A 15,976-nucleotide genomic window follows, 5' to 3' on the forward strand; every position below is an offset into this window, starting at 1 on the left:
ATACAGTATGCTCGAGCAATAATTTTGAGTTCGTAAAAAAGCGCACGAACACGCGGAAACGACTACGTTTGCAATTACACGAATCTGCAGTGGTACGGATTTCCGGTGGAGTATTCTATACGAGATAGCCGATTATTGAGAGAAAGGGGTGATTCCGTCCATTTCTTCCTAATTGCCGTAAAAAACGGTCCGGAAGATACGGCTTCAGGGGTTTTGGCGCACTATTTCCTACAGGGAGTTCGACCGGAGCGCGCCAGCCTTGTGCGGCGCCGCATCTTCCGGGCCGTTTTTTTACGACAATTAGGAAGGAATGGACGGAATCAACCCCCTCTCCAAAGTCTCCCATCCCGTATACGAACACTCTACCGGAAATCCGTACCACCTCAGATTCGTGGGGCCTTTAGGTCTGTGTATTTTTGCATTTTGGTGTTCTCTGCTTCTAAGTATGGTAAAAACAAAATAAAAAGTGTGTAATGTGATGCGAAAATTATCTTGACGTGCAAGGCGTATCCAATGCACTAATAAAGGCACCAAGGGGTCCGTTTATTTGTGAGAACGACTGTTATCGAAGATGATTTCAAATATTCAGCTGAAAAATGTTTGTTTCCATAACAAATCCCAACGAGAAATAAATTAGGTTGGTAAACGTGAATTCAAGGTGGCGTTACCTTTTAACACCCAGAAACACACTAGAAAACACCACAGAGGTTCGAAGGCGTGTAGTATCAGCATCTCTCATAAATTTCAGTTTCAGGAAACAGCACTGTCGCTGGAAATGTTGAGTGCAATATTACCAAGAGAAAATATGGATATATTATCATGAGAAAAGATAGACGTAATCTTGAAACAGTTGAGAAAATAATAAGGAATTAAAGTGCAAGGGCGTGATAGCGACGGTTTTTACGCTACATAACTTCATTTCCTACCATGGTTTCCCATCGTAATCGGCAGATATTAACAAGGTTAACGTAATCAGCAATAGAGACTGAGAGTAGCTAGTCACCCCAGTTCAGACTCTTTGGGGTCGTTCTCAGCTAGAACAAACCAGGATGGAACTACTGGGTAACTTACACTTTTACCGACAGTTATATCACCAAGCCACAATAATCACAAAACCACCCCTGGGGGAATTTTCGATGTTAGATTAGATTTTGAGACATAGTTCCAAATAAATCTGGAAGTGCGGAGCACCTCTTTTACGAATCCTGGAGTTGAAAGCATCAGTACTCTTTGAACACGAAGAATTCTGCATCAGTATTCAGTTTGTATTTGGCAGATGCTGCAAGTACATTCTCCTTCAGTTTTTTTCATGCACTTTTCTGAATACAAATTGTTTGCCATTTTCTTGACTTTCTTTATTTCTGATGTGAGAGCGACTTATAGAAAGCGATGTTCACTCGGCAGGTCAAATCTGGAGCACCTCTTTTGAAAATATACTGTGAAATATCACTAACAAAATTCATGCAGTAAATGGCGCATTTGTTCAAACTGCCGGTGGAGTAAATCGTGGTATGACTCCATAAAGGATAAAGTTTCTGGCGTTAATCAATCCACTTGGGATGCACCCCCACGTTCACTTCAATTCAGACTCGTTTGAGGTTCACGAAAGTGTAAGTGGCCTATACAATGACTTGCGGTGGCTAGGCGATGTGTTAAGTCAGTGTTTTATCCTCCCAGATAAGTCTGATACCAATTTATTGACCCCGGAGGGATGAAAAGCTTGGTGAGCACTAGGGCGGATTCGAACCTCCTATCGATAATGCAGGAAGCGGAAGTTCTAACCGCTACACCCGCCCCATATAGCTCCAATAGCATTAAAATAAGGAAGTTGGCAAAAAAAAACAGACAAAGCTTCGTTGCATCATGTATACACATAATAGATGCAAAACTTCTCGATGGGGGATGTTATCTAGTGTAAGAAAAAAAAGAAAAAAAGGAAGAAATTTCTTCAATGGTGAACGATACAGCTATGATTCTGCTCACGTGTGACGTACTGCTATGTTACCACGACTTGACATGTGGTCTCAATGGACTGCGAATTACGATGCTCCGAAGGTATGGGTAAGAGGCTTTACAAAGTTATCCAAACACCTTACATGTCTCTCAAGATGAAGCCACGTTGCCCATACACCTTTCAAAGGAGGCTGCGCACATAATGCGCTAGAGCGGAACGACAGCTTGCGATACTTGGGCACTTTCTTTTACGATCGATCCACACCGAATTTTTAGTTTTGCAAACCAAGAAAATCGCGTTTTGGTTTTATCCTGCCTATAGTAGGTTCGAGACGGAATTAAGCTCGGTGCAGTTGCGTAAGCGCCTGCGGTCAAAGCGGTGAGGTGGAGCTCAGCGCTTAGGAACGAGTGCGGCCCTCGCCAGCCCTTCTCATCGCTGCAGGCCCCATCTCGGTTCGAAACGCAGCCGCTTACGTAACGGCATCGTGTTCACGTCGTTTTGACCTAACTGTCCATAGCGGTTACCACAGTGCCCTGATATCAACTTGTCACCACAGAGTTGGTCAGAGTCCTCAGCACCAGACAAACTGCTACTGCCCCAAGACGGTTAAAGAACAATTAATTCAGCATATACCGTAAACTGAAGAAGGTTTCATGGAATCGAGTACAGCCTTTCTGAGGGACCTTCAATTTCTGGTTCATTGCAATAATTCAGCGCCTCGATTACTCGCTTCCACTCATTAATACTATTAATCGGCATGTGTTGTAGCATCCGATATCGACATTGCCTGGAAACGGGAGAGCATGGAGGGGAGACAACTCTAACGTCTACCTCTTCTCCAATCTGGGCACTCTATACATATGTATAAGAAATTCCTGAATAATATAATGCAATCTAGGGCTGATTACTGGCAACTGATCGGTCCAAAAACCTAGAACAAATAAATAATAAATAAATAAAAGAGGAATGTTGAAGCAGACGAGAGGAGAGGCGGATTATTGTGCTGATGATCACGTGGTGATGGTACGATTTTTTGCCTTAAGATGATTTTGAATATTTCACGTTGTGTTCCAATTTGCCCTTCGAAAAATTCAGCAATTAACATGAAAACACGTCAACGATACGTTATTTGAGGAAAGATAGAAGATAAGATTTACGATAGAAGAAAAGTCTATTTAGAGTCCATCTAAACTCAAGTCTCCGCATTTCTCCTCGTTGGGATAGCTATTAAAGGATAAAGGATAAAGTGTCTGGCGTTAATCAATCCGCTTGGGACGCGCCACCACGTTCTTTTCAATTCCGAATCGCTAGAGGTTTACGAGCGCCTCTACAATGACTTGCGGAGGCTAGGGATGTGTCGAGTTTTTATTCTCCCAGACAAGGGTGATTCCGTCCATTTCTTGCCGTAAAAAACGGCCCGGAAGATACGGCTTCGGGGCCGTTTTTTTACGTTCCGGCGCGCTATTTTCTACTAGTTCGATTGGAGTGTGCCAGCCTTGCGCACGCGCCGCATCTTCCTGGCCCTTTTTTACGGCATTTAGGAGGTAATGGACGGAATCACCACTTCTCCATAATCTACCTACGAATACTCCACCTGAAATCCGTACCATCTCAGATTCGTGGGGTGATGCCTTTAATCGACCCCGGAGGGATAAAAGGTTTTGTTGATGACAGGGCGAAATCGAACCTCCGATTGATCGTGCTGACGTAGCGGAACCTTTCAGTGACTTCCTTACACCCACCGCGGGTAGCTATTAGAAAAATCAAAACAATTAGTACCAGAGCTTTTCTACATTAATCGATGACTTCTCTCAAATAGATTCCTGACTAACAGATAAGTGGTTTTCTATTTTCTGTTAGCATTGACATTCGCATTTGTTCATAACATTCAGAATCTTCAAAATTAACCCTTGCGTTCTTTCTCGCAAACTTATAACCTCTTAGAAGAAGATCCGCTTGCGCTCTTAATCTGTATTTGGGCTATCTTTCGATCGCTTTGGTTCCCTCTGGAGCAACGGTTTAATGATTCCTGTCTCTGTAATTTTTTACTAGAAAGAGCAAGTAACGGTGTCGTTTTTGAGTAACTTTCCCCTTTCGAGAACATATTGCCCTTCAGTGCTGTTGGGGATTTCTTATGGATCCTCACTCGCAAAATTAGCATCACATATTAACTGGAACTGAAAAAATTAACTGGAACTTCTGATTCATGATATGCCATCATAGATTTAAGGCTAAACCGGGAAAAATAATAAGCATGTGCTATTTTTTTACTCTGGTAACATCTCCACTTTCCTTAGCTAAGATCGCTCCAGACATTTTAAAATACATTCGTTTCGTTCATTTAAACGCTAAAACTACAGCAAAAGTCAGTGAGTGTGGTCGCTCTCTCTTCCAGTACAGGGTCAATTTTAGATTGGAAAGGATGGCTTCTATGCCTCTTTGTTTTCCGTTTACAGCTAAATTTAAGCGCTAACGAATAAAAAAAAACTATATTTCACCCCAGTCAACTTCTCAGCGGCGGCACTCTGCTCTGGCTCGACATCAGGATAACACTAGGCGAACAGCTTTGTGCGGCTACAGTAGGAATAAGAGACTTTGCGGAAACAGTTAGGTTGAATTCCGGAGTTGTCGAAAAAGGGACAGAAGCAGCAGGATGAGTGCACGGCAACGCAGGATGAAGTGTGTGCATGTCGATACGGCAATCACTGCAGTCGCTAATCCCTTTCCTGAAGGATAATCCGCCATGGAACAAGCGTTTATGTTAGATTTATCGAATTGATCTACGGAGTTTCTTGCACGATTATATGAGATGAGCAATCGATTGTGAGAGGCGGAGAAAATCATTTGAACCTGAAGGGTTGTTTCAAAATATTCGGAAATTCCAAATATGAGAGTAGTTTAGAGGTTTGCAAACATTCGCGAAAGCTGTTATGGATTTCATTTCTCAGCGTTCCCAGCGCGAACTTGAATGCATACTTCCAGGAAGTTCAGATTTCGAGACATTGCAGGCAAATGTTTGTGTCCGCAACCCTTCTGACTTCTTTTGATCTTGGAGGAACAGTAAGACTTAATTCGTTTGAGGAGTGGTCTTTGACCAACGGATACGTTTCTTATGTACAAGTGAAACCAGCTAGAAAACAAAACCCTGGCATCGAAGAATCCTCTCCTCAAAGATTCAGAAACCAGTCTGCTTATAACAAACATTTCCCCCCATATAATAATTAATGGCCGAAACGTTGAATGGAGCAGTGGGTCTAAAAACACTTGAAGCAAACTGGATGTGATGACGTGTTGTTCTTTTAGTCACTGTTACACTACGTTTCGTTCACAAATCCATGGACCTGATGAAGAAGGCTCAACACATCCTTGTAATGCTTGGTTGGTAAGCTTCACATATCCAGTCATCCTCGCTCTGCCTACTACGGCTTGCTTCTCACTGCAGATTAGCCTTTAATTGATACAACTAGACACTCAAAAAAACAGCACCCGGAAGCCGAAGCGTCCATTTGCGTTGAAGGTAATTCTAGGGTTTTTGTCGATGTACTGCTCTGAAATTATGCTTTCAAAATGAGGAAAAGCCCTCATTTTGAATTTTCTTTAGGAATATGAAGAAGAGGGAAAACTACATAGTTTTCCCTCCTCTTCATATTCCTAAAGAATCAATGCGTGCCAAACTAAAGACGCTTTCCTGTTGAGTCAGCGGAAATTGCCCGAAAGCTCAGCTTCTGGTAATGTGCTGTTTTTATGTTTTTATTTTTGTACATCCGTTTTGGTTCTAGGCCTGAAGAAAATAGTAACATAATCAAAGTATCACAGCTGCTTGTTGGCACCCTCCGAATGTTGAAAAACGTCTTTTTCTTTAAGATAGACATCAGTTTAATAGCATTTATGAACAGTTGACTCGCAATTTCTTCTATTTGTTTTCTAAGAATGTGGCTGTGTTTCCAAGTGATAAGAATTGGGCTTCCATCCCTGAAGACTGCCGAGAAAAATGTTCTTTTCGTGAATTTCCGCTTACGGACAACCACGTTAATGACGTTTGGATGTGATGACGTGTTGTTCTTTTAGTCACTGTTACACTACGTTTCGTTCACAAATCCATGGACCTGGTGAAGAGTGGTGTTTGCAGCAAAAACATTGGCAGCATTATAAGTACACAAAATGAGCCATATCGTAGACAAGTGGGTGGTCTACACAAATAGCAGCATATTCAAGATATCGAGGCCTTTCCACTATAGGATGCGTCTGGTTACGCAAACATACGAAATTTGAAAACATACAAGCAAATGACAAGGCGTTCTCAAATAATCCAATGTTACGTGTGTGACGAAGTCTTCTCTTGAGTGTTGTGGATGTCAGAACATCAACAAATGAATTAACGTCAAAAGTGCCACTCATGCACAGTGAAAACAAACGATGTAAATAAACAAGCGATCAGAGGATAAGAATGAAAAACTGCGAGTAGTGTGTAGAGCAATCAGAAAATACCCTCAATAACTTTTTTGTCATGAGCAGATGTTTATCAAAGAATTCCGTTGAAATTACATACAATGAGCCGGCTGCTCAACTGAAGGGCACATGCAAGCATAATGATAGAGAAAAACTGTGTGTAAGCCTGATGTGTCGAAAGCGTCACTGAACCCGCCCAATATTGCGACAACAGTGCCGTAATTATCGTCGTCGAAGCAGAGGCAGACTGCCACTTTTTGTTTCGCACGCAAAATAAGAATTGTGCGCCATCTCAGCGAAGCCGGTGCTGACTTGAAGTCGAAAGTCGGTGATTCTCGTAGACTACTGCGGCTATACGAATCTTATCTCAAAAATGCAACAATAACAAGAAACAGAACAGAAGGAAAAAAAAGAGGGATAGAAACGTGTGTCTTTCTTACAGACAACCGATGATTCGCCGCGGGTCTCCCAGCTGCGTACTTTCCCTTCTAAAGTTTGCGTTGCTTTTGATATTGCTTTTTTTCTGGCCTAGTCAATCCCCTTCTCAGGTGGACAGGATTTGTACCGGCATAACCTTTCGGCTAGACCGTCATCTTCAAAATCCCAAAAGTACCTCCTAACTTTTAATCCATGTTCTGAACTGTTAATTGCATAGTTTTCGTCGTTTTCCCAAGTTCTTTGAACATTCAAGAAGAGAATGAACAAGCTCTTTATCCATCGCTGTTGACTCCGAAAACGACGAAGTGACTCTTTCCTCTAGTCGTCTAACTATTGCCACAAAATACCGAACAACTTGGGTTCTCAGTCGCAAACCTTTTGTTGCTTATTTTTAAATGTATAGTTGGAAGAGAAACATTAAAACCACTTGTCGGCTATTGATGTGAACCAGAGGCCTAGATTGTTGACACTCTTCATTACGGCCAACGTTTCGACGTCGTCGCCTGTTGAATACTTTTTACGCTTATTAACAACACTCTTCTACTCAAATCACTAACATCTTCAATGCTAAGACCTTCCTCTTCTATCCTCTAAAATTTACTTTATTCGTACACTGGGAGGTATTTCTCAGAACACATACATAGCTCAATAGAATCTGCGCAGTCCACTCGATAAACCACCCCTTTCGCCTATTTTTCCACATAGCATTACTAATCACTTCCCCGTAGTAGATACTTTGTCACAGAGTTAGTTTATGCACTTTTATTTTGAAGTCTGCAATATACTCAGAAAAGCCTTGCTGGACGCCAGCGCTCACTTTTTTAGATTTGAAGTTAGACATGGAATGAATTGGCTTTGACGCATAATCTTGTTAGGATCTCCAGAACTTCTGTCCGCGCTCTGTTTCGCTTTCAATTCAATAACATTAAAATGCAAATAGTTCAAAGCGGGAAGCGAATGTATCAGACAGGAAATAGTGCGCAGCATCTCCGAGAGGGAAAGGGAAAATGTGTCTGATGCTTTGAAGACCCGATATAGTCAAAACGTAGGTTAGGTACGGTGTCTTCAATCCAGTATTGATACCCTGGTTTGGTAAACGATACAGAAAGCAACTAATAACGTTACCTCTTTGTCATTTTTATGCAGGAAAGTAAATTCCAAACTTTCTCAAATTATCATAGGAATTTCATTGAAATACAAATAGTCAGAACGCTTGAAGAACGTAAATATCTCGGGAAGAAAGGGTTGGACAGATCATTCATTCCAGCATCGCATTCTTTGTGTTCGTAGCTACGTTCACAGCATTTCAGTCTTTTGATCTCTCCTGTAGCTGGACACCTGTACCTCAGATCTTTATCCATACTGGTTGCGGATTTGCACCGGAAGACTGCAACCTCACATTTATCGGTTCAATTTAGAGCAAGCATGTTTCCCATGAACCCAAGCAGTTGCTAATCTCATTTGTTAGCGGGTTTTGAACGATGCTACCTTTACAGTATTCGTTCGCTGTTGTAACTGCTTTCTCGCAAAGGATCGAAAGAAACAATTTACAATTTGTTAGCGTTTACTCTTTACTCCTTGTGGTCCTTTCAGTTTTTTATTCCTTTTAAGAAATTAAGTGACTTTTAGGTAACAAAAATATTTTTTTGAGCAACGTAGCACGAAGGAAATCAGAATCAGTAGTGACTTTAGACCTATCTTCAGATTAATCTCAAATTTTTCACTCATATGGTGTACATTAAGGAGATTCTTCTCAAAAATAGAACGAACTCTGTGGTTAAGTCTTCTGTCTGTTCTGGACTCTGTGTAAATTGGAAAACTCCAAAATACTACTGACCGTATCGCATACAGAAAGAAGTTGCTCGTTGAAGGAAGATTTTTCTAAAACTAATTACAAATCAGAAGCATCTTATCTGTTGGCCTTTTAGTGTATGAGTGATCTTAATTCCAAAGACTAAAGCAGAGAGAAGGAAGGGAGAAGTTACTAATACCGAGATTTTTCTGAGGGAGGGTGGGCAACGAGCCAAGAGATGCGACTTAACAAAGACTAGGGACTATAGTCTTCAAGAACAGACACAACAAAAAACAAGGTGACAGGAAAAATCTAACATTCAAGGAAACAGACAATAGAAATAGATCAAAGACAATAAAATACTTTGTGGATAAAATAGGTGAAGTTGCTAAGAAATATCAGGAGCGAGAGCTTTTTAAACGCGATTACCAAAAGTGTGACGCTGTAACCACCACAAACCTGCATATGAGTCGTCGTGATCAAGCATAGAGATCATTTATAAAGCCTAGAGTTGTACTGCACGAGCATAAGAGTGTGATCCAAGAAAAAGAGAGGAGGAAGTAAAGGCGAAGGCGCTGCAACATAAGCATAACTTCAGCTGAAGAAGTTTCTTGAGTCGTAGTAAAAGAGCCATATTGCTCGTGGAAATGCAGAATTCCCACCAGAACTGGCATCGCCAATCAGCAACGGATCTCTGCCGGATGCATCGTGGTAGACGCCATTGTCATGGCCCAGTGAACACGTGTTTTGAGCTGTAGAGAGCTACGAAGAGACTGCTGTTAATGATTCAATGCATTTTTGAGAAATCTCTTAGAGTACCACCCACAAATTTCTAAAAATTTCTAAAAGTCACAAACCTGAAATGAAAGCCGTTTCTCGTGCAGATCACGTGAGTAGGCACGTTTTCATAGTAGGAAAGGAAGGCCAGAACGTAATACAATTTTCCAGTTTTTCGTCAATTATTCAGAATTGGATAGACAATTGAAGACATTGTACATAAACTTAGTTCATAATTTGTGTTCACGTTTAACTGAAGTACAAGTCAGATTTGTTGCCGAAGAGTGCGCTTCGATAGGAGTATGTACAACGGCTCTTCCGGCTTTGCATTCCTCGTGAGGAGTCATGTTGCTCTTAAAGTTTAAAGAAGGAGTCAAAATAAGTGCGACGTCTCTGCACTTTCAAATTTCATTATGTCAATACCACTAACCTGGGAGGTCTGTCAAGTGCCTGATCCTAATCCCAAGAGACCATAACCATGTCAGAACTTATTTTCAGTGTATATCTGGAGGAAATCAGCCACCCAGGTGAGGTGTGAAGGGAGAAAGGCGCTAGAATTGAGCCGAACGACCAACGCTACTCAATGAAGGGTGCCTCGAAGGCGGCTAAGATCATTACTGTTGGCACAGAGAGTAGTGTTGTGCAAAAAACTTTTGCACAACACTACTCTCTGTGCCAACAGTAATGAGTAAAGTGAAAGTTTTTTGCTCGCTTCTTCCACGACGTCACCACTTCCATTGCTTGCTGTGATTGCTAGGAATATTTGAGCAGTTTCTAATTTCAGTACTGGGAGAGAGGCTAAAAATCGACTAAGGAGAAAAAGAGTTATCGACGGGTGCGGGTCGATTTCCTTCAGCTGACGATCGTTGTGTGTTATTGTTACGTGTGGTTGTTACATGACGCTTCTTCCACTTTCACACTCAACTTCACACACTATTATGCATGTATTACAGTATGCTCCACCATATTTTTTAGAAATTACACGAGATTGCCCTGCACTGATTCCGAAAAATCGCGAAAAAAACTCTTACTTAGAATGGAAAGCTTTTTATAGAAATACTAAGTCTCAGCAAATGCCGGGAAGCTGAAAACAAGAAAAATGCAAAGATGTACTCTATGATTGGGTGGTAAGTGTGGTTTTTTGACTTTTAGAATTTTTTAGAGCTTTTTTCGGTAAAAGACGCATTTGTTGTAGAAAATAAGGACAAGTTATTTCGAATCAAAGTATTTTCCATTACTTTCTATATATTAATTCCATCTTCGTGGTTATTTGTCAATGCCTTAGCGATAGAACGATGTCGGTTTCGAAGCGATCCATCCAGATCCATATTTACAGTACTCCTCAACATTTCAAAATCGTCTACCAGTTACGCCATGCTGTATCGATCTGAACCAATGGTAATCAGAAGGCGTTGTGTTCGGAGAGTGCGCTGGATGTGGAAGGATCTCCTATTTCTTGATTTCATGCTGTAGTTGACACTTTTGCGACATGTGGTCAAGCGTTATCACGTCGCGTCTTTTACTCACTGTTGTTATTATTTTCGGAACAATTCCTCTTTCAGTTTGTGCAGTTGGTGTTCGTAAACGTCAGCAGTCACAGTTCGTCAATCACATTCCCATAGAAAACCTTTCTTTTACTGCCTTCCAAGCAAACAAACAGCGATATTTAAATGATTCGAAATGAGAGTTGGGGGTAATTCGTGCCACAGCCTTTTCCCTTAATTTTCGATCTTTTACATTGCACATAAACATTTAAAACACCCACTTCAGTAACTTCCAGTTCATCTGGTGACTCTTCCACTCTTTCAACTGGGTTCACACCCAGTAACGCCTGCAACTCATTTTCTTCGAATCTTTTTTTCTGGTTGGCCGAAGCATTCTTTGTCATTTACTACAAAATCATCACTTTTAAACCATTGAAACTAAAATTGACACTTGGTATACGATGACTTGGTGAACCTGGTAGCTGTTTCCCTCAAATCAAACAACAAAAAAAGTGAATGTCGAAAATACAATTTTGAGCGTTCCATGTGTGTAAACAATAAATCACTAATAAGGAAGGGAAAATTGTCATATGCTCTGGAGTAATGTCGAAACTAGCAATCGTGACAGTTCTCAGTAATAATTATCCTCGATCCTTTTATGTGCTCCTCAAACCTTTCGTTCCCTTCGTCAACCATCTATGTACGTATTCTTTATTCCTAGTACAGTTTTAGCGAATTACTAATATTATGATTATTTATCATTTTGAGGTTTACCTCTCGACTCTCTCAGTGATGACCAGATATTCTCAACCAAATATTCTCGAAACCTCCTTTTATAATCCATTATCGGCAAACTTATAGCCCAGATTCTGAATCTGTTGGATTTTAACCAAAAACGCTTGTTTACCATTGAGAGAAACAATTCCTGTTTCCGCTCGATTTTCAATCTCCTGGAGAGAAACGTGGTATATGGTACACACGAATAATGTTCTTTTAATACTCTTGATTATTTATGACACCTACAAAACGAAAGAACAGCATAGTTGTGTTTTTTTTTTTTTTGAAATTCATTCCAGCACATTCAAGGTGCGTTATAAAAACGGAAGTCAAAACGAGCAGACTGGAAGACAAAGGGAGACAGAACTTACAGAGGGGAATGTGATAAAATTGATTGATTAAAACTGGGAAAAGAGGATGCCAGAATAAATCTTTTGGACTATGTAGTTTCCCAGCAAGCGCAGGCAGGTTTTAATTGTTTTGTTCAGATGAGCTACAAGTAACCGATCCAATAAGTTTATATGTAAACTTATTGGATCGGTTACTCTTCTGGACGGCAACTGCAATATATATGGTGGGGAAGAAGTATTTTAAAGAAGTGTGCTCTTCAAAATTCCTGAACCATGATTTGATTTCAGATGTACCTTATTTGCTATTGCTACTTTTTCTTCTAGTTTTTTCTTTCTGAAATCTCCTGGATTAAGATCAATGAAGGTTTGTTCTAATTGAGAAGCGATCGCTCGCTTAGCAGTACGCCAACAACAACTGCAGCTCAACTCAAGACATACTTCGAACTGTCCAAAACATTATTAAACGGCATTGCATAACAACGACACTACATACATATTGACAGTGGAAGGATCATGGAAACATTAATGCCAGAATAAAATTGGGCTGCCCAAGGACTGTCAACACTCGAGTAATGCGTAGAATAGTTAAAAAAGGATTCGAAGGAATGATGGCACCAGTCTCAACGAATTGGCTCAAAAATTGGCGATTTCTTGAAAATTTCTTCAAATGATGGTCCGTAGTGGGTTAGAACTCAACATTCATCGATTGCTCAATGGACAAGTTCTCAACGATCCAGCAAAGGAGAATCGTAATGATAAAAGCAAGAGCCTCCTTCAGTTTTTCAAGGTGCGCCGCATCGAAGACGTTTTGTGGCGAGGTAACGTGTCTTCACCAGTGAGGAGGTCAAAATCGCACAAAATCATCGACAGCTTCTCAGTTCACCTTCGAGGAATAGCCGTAAATGCAAAGCTGCCACGAGGAGTCTCTTTCCAAAAGTTTGTTGGTATGGAGCGGCATCAGTGCAACCGAGAAAATAGGGTTGAGTTCCATCGACAAAAACATTAAAATCAATGCTTAAACCTATCAAATTGAGATTCTCGACAAAGCTGTTCTGCCTTGGAACCAAGGATAATTTGATTTTCCGACAGGAATTTGCTCCTGCACATCGTTGAAACTGTGAAAAAGAGTTTTTAGTTTGTATCAAAACCAGAAGAAACCATCATGAGAAATTTTTGGTATATTTGATTGCTATGATATATCAGATTGAGTCATAAAAACCTTACGTTTTTTCGTATATTTCTATAGGTGGCAGCAAACAGTAGGTTGCCGCATATTGAGCTTCTCTGTTAACTCTCTCGTTGTTTGACGGGTTTATTTCCAATATTGACTTCAAAGTACCGTCATCGAAGTCCTAAGGGCGACTCCTCTTTTTGTTTGTTTTTCGAGGTCAGATTTCCGGAATGGAACTTTGCAAGTCAATTTCTAACTGCCCGATCGATTATCACTCATTTACCATGCACAATGCATATTTTTTTGAGCCGTTATTTGGCACTATTACCTTGTTTAATTTCGCAAAGCATCACATGGCGTGAGAGATTTTTTTATTGCCCATTTTCAATGTAAACGAAAAGAGTTGAACGTAACCTGCACAGCACCAGACTAACCGTATTTCTGCCTGCGTAGCGATAGCAGAATCCCTTGTTTGGGTGACCTATTTGTATGCGTAAACAATAACAATACATACCATGTTGCTGGGCGAAGTTATTAATGATTCAACCTAATGTATTTTGACTAAATAAATTTTTGTCCAAGTTGATTTTCCTACAAAGCAAATTCAGTCACAGCTCTTGCGTCCACACTTTTTTACCACCTTTTTTTCCCTTCAATGATTTTGCTTTAAATACAGAGCTGCTCTGTCTCCAACTAGACGGTAGTTAGCCTGGACAGAACAACCTGAAGCTCGATGCAATTGCGTAAGCGGCGAGGATCCTAGGGACTCCTGCTAGCACCACTCATAGCTGCAGTTCGCGATAGTCCAATCCTGATCCCAACCGCTAGCTTCACCGCGATTCTTCGAGCGCAGCCACCTACATAACTACATCGAGCTCCAGGTCGTATTGACCCGACTATAACAATTTGATTTATTAAAATCTCATATTCCTATTTTAGACAATTAAAAATGAATGTTGGGGTAAACGAAGCATTTTGATCTGCTTTTTGCATTTCATCGAGCTGAGAAAACCGCTAAATTAGTTCATAAGATTGTGCAGTGTACAGAGAACAAATATCAAGGAGCACTTGTACCCAGAAAGGAACAATGACATAGGACACATGGAAAAAAAAGCAGTAGAAGAAAAACTTGTTGAAGGAAATAATTGAGATTAACTTCAAGAAAAACAATGGAGAGTGTTAACGCGAATGTCATGGAGTAATTTATCCGGGCACTTTGTATAAAGAAAACTAGAAACTAAATTTTTCGTCATTCATGTTGGTTGCCCGATGTGTGATCCTTCTCTGAATCCAAATTTCCTCTTTTTGGAACATGGAGACCAAATTCGTCCTGCACATTCAAGAATTGTTCCTTCTCCATACGCAGCACCTGTCTCAGCATTAGTGGTCTCATCGCTTCGACTCAACGCAAGCAAAAATGCTCTCTTTTGTCCATATGACTCTTTATTTCAATGATTTAAAAGAAAAACAATGAACAAGAGGGGAACGGTCAAGAGGTACCCGTATGATGTGCCGCCGCGTATCCCGGAGGCTAATGAGCGTCGTTAATTGCACCTCGCGTCTCCTGATACCGTCATAATCGCTACAGTAGCCTGATTGCTCCTCTTGTGCTACGTCTTCAAGACGCCCCGCCCACTCCGTCCTCCCCTCCCATTTCGCCGCGTCTACCATTTAGAAATGCGAGTGAAAAAGAAATTATCCTGTCTCGACTTGTTAGGTGAAAAACACTCATTCATCTCTGGGAGTGCAAGAGATGTTTCAAAAAATGTCCCACTGATCAGTGTTATGCTATCTTCTTTACCTTTTTTTCCCTTTCTAAAGATTTCTTTTTGTTTATCTAGCTGGGTAAAACTGGCATCCAACGGTTAACGAGGCGTGAATAATGCCTCGCAGACATACACTGTACCTAAAGGTATATCTCGAAAATACAAAGCTCTCTGTTCGCCACTAACACACCTAACCTCTCGTATTGATTCTATGTAGAGAATAGATAAAAATGATGCGATAAAACGGTGTTGAAAGAAGTTTGAAGAACCATACAAAGTTCTATTATATAAAACTGTATAAAACGTACAAGTACTAAGTATTGAAGTACTTGACAGACGCTCGATATAAACATTATATCTAAGTAAAATTTTGAAAAGATAAAATGTAGAAAGAAGTTTAAGGAATGTATACAAAGTAATTAGCGCATAAATTTACTGTTATTATAGGTGCTGCAGTTGAGGTTGAACACGAATTCGCTGAATGACATCGTGACAAACACATACTTATGCACTACTAGTTTATATAGAAAACTTGGGGCATAAAATGTGTTAAATTATGAGATCTTTGAAAATATATGCATGTTATTCTTTTTCCTGGAGCATCTTTTTGAGATAATGTTTGCTTATGTAAAGTTACATTGGATAGAAGGATCCAATTCTTCTCTTTTATTCCCAATAATATGCGCTTGGTTTACTATATCCGTACATCAGAATTGGCTGCGGCAATTCGTTTTTCACTCCCATTCCTTCAAAATTCGCACTATCCACCGCTTCATCGCGACGCGAACGTCGCGCGCGGCGTTGATCAGAGAGCAATACGGAGGCGGGGTGTAGGTGATCTCAGACGGTCGTGGAGGATGCCTAGCTGGTGGAGCGGCAGCCGTAATTACGCGGAGGAGGGCGGTGCTGAAGGGAGGACATGAGCGGTCAGCCGGTTTTCACGGGTACCTCTTGTCCCGCACCCTGAACAAGATTGCAAAATCAATACAATACTACACCACGAGAGATTCCCTATCTA

The sequence above is a fragment of the Necator americanus genome, chromosome II (assembly GCF_031761385.1).
Source record: "Necator americanus strain Aroian chromosome II, whole genome shotgun sequence".
Classification (NCBI taxonomy): Eukaryota; Metazoa; Nematoda; class Chromadorea; order Rhabditida; family Ancylostomatidae; genus Necator; species Necator americanus.